The sequence below is a fragment of the Capsicum annuum genome, chromosome 8, assembly GCF_002878395.1.
Source record: "Capsicum annuum cultivar UCD-10X-F1 chromosome 8, UCD10Xv1.1, whole genome shotgun sequence".
Classification (NCBI taxonomy): Eukaryota; Viridiplantae; Streptophyta; class Magnoliopsida; order Solanales; family Solanaceae; genus Capsicum; species Capsicum annuum.
In genome coordinates, this window is record NC_061118.1 from 52,734,420 (window position 1) to 52,740,422 (window position 6,003).

Consider the following 6,003-nt stretch of genomic DNA (forward strand, 5'->3'; position numbering starts at 1 on the left):
AATCGAGCCTCCATAAGCCCGGTGGATGCAGATAAGGAGAAAGTACCGACAATAATAAGTTAAAATACACCCGAAAGTGTTAACATACGTGAAACTACCTTCGTATTATAAATGTTGAACTTAAATCAAAACTATGAATAGTATCATCATAATAAAGTGTCGTAGATAGATCATAATGTCGGACTTGAACTGAAACTAGTAAATGATACCATGTTGTAAAATATGTCATAAATAATTTCTATATAATTCACTGTAAAAAACTAACTAATCGCCAGACTTGAACCAAAACTTAATAAGTAAGCTAAGTGTCCAAATATCTAAAGGTCATAACTTTTCGCCACACCCATAAGTATTTAGAACCCCAAATAATACAGTTGAGTTCATAAAGGCTGTAATTTTAATTATGCAATCCAGACTGTAGATCTAGAGGTCGAAACAATACTTTATCAGGAAAAAAAACTAATCGAAGTTTATGGAATCGTCCAAGTCATCTTAACTAGAAGAAGTTAGTTTAGCCATTTAACCTAAGAAAGGACCGATAGAGCCCATCACTAACCCCGAAGATACAACTAAGACAAATATTTACCCAAAAACTAAGGGCCCGTTTGGCCATGAAAATTTTTTCCTTTTTTTCGGAGTTGGAAATTGTGGTGTTTGGCCATGAAATTCGAAAAATAATTCCGAAATTTTTTTTCTGAAAAGGAAAAACAGGTTTTTGTTGTTTTCACAATTTTCCAACTCCAATTTCAACTTTTATTATTATTACATATAACCTCAATCTTTTAAATTTTTACATAAAACTCTCCTTATAACATTATTTTTTCAATATTACGTATATAGCAGTTTTAAAGAATAAGATAATTATAATTTCAAACTTAATGCTATACTAATTAATATATATCTCTTTTTCTCACTCATCATTATTTTTATCTCTTATTTAATTTTCTCCCTTATTTAAGACATTATTTTACTGTTAATTTATATTTATACCCATAAATATATAAAGTATTATATTTATAATAGAAATATATAAAGTATGTTATATATAAAGTTTATACCATGTATATACCATATACACACATATAATAGTGACTAATTGTGTTCTTTTTTCATTAGTAGGTAAATTTTAGTTGGGTGATTTTGATAGTTTGTAAAAGTTAGGGCATAAAATCATATTTAAAAAAGGTTTTTCAAAAGTCAAAAAAAAAAAATCAAAAAAGACATGGTCAAACACAACTCCAACTCCAATTTCAACTCCAACTCCAAAAATTTTTAGTTTTCATGACCAAACAACTACTAAATTATGCCCCTAAAATCTCATTCCAAAACTAGACCTAAAGCATCACACTCTAACCACTAATAGGGGAATGGGGCCAATTTCTATTACTACTAGATATTTAAGGGTCAGTGCTAGCACACACCTAACATATGTTATTTTTTAATTTCAATTTATGTAATATAAGTAAAATTTAGATAATTAATTATATTTTTAATATAATTTTAGATATTTTAAGTTGTCAACTATTGTAATTTATAATATTTTTTTTATATTGTAATTTACTATTTTAAGCTTTAGCTATTGTAATTTATAATAGTTTTTGAGCATTGTAATTTACTATTTTAAGTTATTAGCTATTGTAATTTATAATACTTTCCTTATCAAAAACTTTTATGGTATTTATAGTCAAGTATAATTTTTAAATAATTTAAGTTTTTAATTATTGTGATTTATAATACTTTTTTTTTCTATTTCAATTTAAGCGACACTGATATAATTTTGAGAGTCAGCCAAATATCACGACTGAAGTAGCGAAGCAAACATGTCTTAAATGACTCATAATTACAACTCACTAGAAGTGATATAAAAAAATACTTGTGAAAATAATTTAAGTGGACCTCATATAAGATGTTAAGTTCATTTAAAACATCAAGAGTTAATTTATCATTTTATATCTATTTTACCTTTTTTATTAAATATTTTTAATCTTTTTAATACATAAATAACTAATAATTAATTAGAGAAGAAATAATAAAATTACGGTTGAAGCAGACATGTCATAAATGTCTATTTTATTTTATTTATTAAACATGATTAATTTTTAATACGTAAGAGTCAATCAAATATCACAATTGAAGCAATGAAGCAGACATGTCTTAAATAACTCATAATAACTAACTAAAAGTGATAGAGCAAAATTAGTATAAAAAATACTTGTGAAAAAATTTAACTGTGTCTTATATAGGATGTCAGGTTAATTTAAAACATCAAGAATTAATTTATCATTCTATGTTTATTTTATTTTTAATTAAATATTATTAATTTCTTAATACTTAGATAACTTATAATAATTAATTACGGGTGATATAATAAAATTACGACTGAAATAGCTGAAGAACCATGTTATAAAATATCCATTTTACCTTTTTTATTAAATATTATTAATTTTTTAATCCGTAAATAATATATAATAATTAATTAGGGATATTATAGCAAAATCATGAAGCAAACAGGCATGTCGACGAACAAGTGTCTGCTTTAACGTGATTCTATATAGTAGTACTAAATAGTACTTCCTCCGTTTCGAAATAAGTGAATTGTTGGGGTATTTATTGGTGTTTCAAAATAAGTGAATCATTGAATTTTTTTTTTCAAATTTGCCTTTATGATTTGACAACCAATTAACTTTTGAACAGGTATCACAAGGTCAACTTTTTTTTTTTTTTTTTGATAAAAATGAAAAGTTGTGTTAAATTTATGTCTTTAATGTTTTTCCTTAATAGGTGTGTCAAAATCCAATAATTCATTTATTATGAAACGGAGGGAGTATCATTCAAAAATACTTGTTTCTTCTTATCAAACGCATTAATGTTTGGAAAAAATATTTTTTTAAAAGGAAAAATGTACTTTTGATTTCCTACAAATTTGACCAAACAGACACGTAATAATAAAAACACTTCTTAAATAATAGTCAAACCACAAACAACTATTTTTCTAGATCATTCTAATATAACAACTGTTGCAAATGTGTATCACAATGAGAATGTACTACACATGCTTATAGTTATTTTTAAATTTTTATGAATGATTTTACCATCAAATATAATTTCAACTCCATAAAAAAAATAATTATATTTAAATATTTATATTTCAAAAATATTTACATTTAAATATTTAGTAAGTAAATTTTTTAATATATACTTACACTATTGAGTTTCATGAACCCACAAGTAACACACTCCATACGTCACTGACATGCAGTCCAATCTTGATCTCTACCCAATCCTGCAAAATAAATTCAGCTAGAGAATGAAATTTAGATAACTCAAAAATAAACCAATATCCAACCTATTTCATAATGCCACATGAGTGTAAATTGGAACAAATTAAATGTTTTACAATTTTATTAAAATGCCAAAACTGAAAACAAAAACCTCCAGCATTTTTTCTTTCTAGATGCATAGCTTGTTAGTGGGCAGCTGAGTAATAGACTAGTTTAATTAGAAGCAAGGAGGTGCCCTTGATTATTTGTGACTATATACCCAACTTGATGACATTTTCTTCCTTCATTTCCCTTTTTCTTTGTTTATTTATTTATTTATTTATTTATTTATTTTGTTGCAATTTATCATTGACTTAGAAGTCTAGCTCCATTAAGAAGTTTCTCATTTTAGTAAGTATTTTTATTAAGACATGTAATTATTTCTTCAATATTTACTTTTCAAAATAGCCCAATAACCTATATGTGCTAAAAATTTACTTTTCATACGGACTAAAATCTATTTTATTATTTCTATACATGGTTGGTTAAAATATGTTAAAATTATTTCTTTTAAAAAATTAAATTTTCTTAATATTAGGAGACTAATTTTCGTAATATAAAGTTTCAAGGAGAACAGAACAAATTTTAAGCTAGCTTTAAATATACATTTGAAATTTATCATTAAATATCAATATAATCATGAAATTTGATCAAATTTTGGGAATATGATGTCCAAATATTTTCAAGTTTCTAAAAATTGGCTCGGGGCTTTCAAAAATTTCAAATTATTTTCAAATAAAATGTCTGTTCAAACACAACTTTAAACACAATTTTAAACTATAAAAACTCGAATTTTCAAGTTTCAAATATTTACTCCAAAATCTATAGTCAAAAGAGAGTTCACACTCACCTACAGGCTACAACTGCCCTCTACCCAGCATCCATCCACAAAGTGTGTGCATACCCTGCATCCATCCACAAAGTGTTTGCATAAGTTATATTATTAGATGGTCACGGGTCCAACATTGTATTTTAATAATAATATAATGATGTAAGATTAAATTTTCAGTAAAAGGAGAGCATAACATTTTTATCAAATGCTTTAATTACAAAATATTAAAAGAAAGTGCAAAAGCATTCGACTGTCAGTGAAAGCTAATATCCAAAACATACAAATCTCTATTCAAGTAAACCATATATATGCTAATGAACAATTCTGAAAAATGCTAAACCGTGTCTTAAAAAATACAAGTAGGAGCCACATAGAAATTTTAGTGTTTTTTAAACATGTATAGACATTGAGAAAGAAACAGTTTGATATTGAAATCAAAAGTTCATCAGACCAGTGACAGTGACATAAAGAAATAAAGAACAAGAAATGAAGTTCTTCTTACTTGAGCTTATTAAAGCTTAGATAATGATCAAGAACTTGTTATGAAAACTTTTTACAAATATGAAATTAAAGAATTCAATTCACAAGTGAGATTTCTTTTTATGAACTGTAAATATTTTTACATAACAAACAATGTTCAGAAATCAATCTCCCTATAAGACTTCCTTGTTCAATTTTCAGACTACTACTCTGCTTGTTCCAAAGGTGCACTCCATAAGTTTCACCACTAAGTTGAAGCAATTTGGCTTCTATCCATCTTGAATGACTTCTTGTATTTGATTTCATGAAGAATCCAGGAATTCGAATCCAATCAACTGGATAAAATGATATTCGTGGTAAATTTCAACTGACTTTTTTGTGTAGAGGTCATCAATCTTTCTACCACTCTTGAAACCAAATATGGTCCATTTTGTCCCCACTTATTTCCATCAAAAGAGAAAGAAAATTCCTCCATAAACTTGTAAAGAAGTGAATGCTTTTTATCAACGGAAAAAGGTCAAAAATATTTCTGAACTATTTGAAATAGATCAAAAATACCTTTTATTTATTTTTTGGCTAAAAAATATACTTCTGTTTGATATTTTGGCTCAAAAATACCCCTCCATTATTTTTTGGCTCAAAAATACCGTTCTCTCTAACGGAATGCCACAAAATACGCCACGTGAATAAAAAAAGTCACTTGATCAGTCCACGTCAACATATACAAATGAAAAATCACTCCATTTAATTTATCTAACCATCAACCCATTTTTTTTTTAATTTAAAAGACTCAACCTCAATCATATTAAAAAAAATTCGGCCCAAGAGGAAAAAGATTGAAGAATTTGATTGCTTATTTTTCATGTGACGGGTTCAAATATTTCGGATTGATCAACACAAAGGATGAGAAAACAATTAGGTCCTTAAATTGTTGATCCGAAAAAATTGAATTTTAATTGGGTCGACCCTAAACAATTGTATCCTCAAATAGTTGACCCGATTTTCAAGAGCTTAGATTGCTACTGGATATCCTATCTGAATTTGTCTAATGAGGAAACTAATTGTAGTGAGAGGAATGGTAATTCAGAAACAAAATTAGAATTTGGAGAGTGAAAGTTTAGTGGCAATGTAGGACAACCACAAGTTGTAGAGGTCAAGAATTGCTCGAGTGAGTCTCATAACTTTGAAAATGTAAAATAATAAAATATAAGGCGGTCAAAGGGATGATATGAGGAAAAAAATTGAAGAATTGAATTTTGCCTTTTGATTCGGGCTTTTTGAATATGGATTGGATTTGATTGGATTTTTAAATAGAATAAAATAGGTTGATTGTTAGGTGGATTAAATGGAGTAATTTTTCATGTGTACGTT

At 26.9% G+C, this 6,003-nt stretch overlaps 1 long non-coding RNA gene across 1 annotated transcript; it reads right to left on the reverse strand.

The window, feature by feature from the left end:
* Nucleotides 1-3,115: 3,115 nt before the first annotated feature.
* On the reverse strand, nt 3,116-5,093 carry LOC124886725. The gene is made up of 2 exons (XR_007043999.1): nt 4,171-5,093; nt 3,116-3,283 (listed from the first exon to the last, which is right to left on the reverse strand). It is a non-coding gene; the product is annotated as an uncharacterized LOC124886725 (long non-coding RNA).
* Nucleotides 5,094-6,003: the final 910 nt, after the last annotated feature.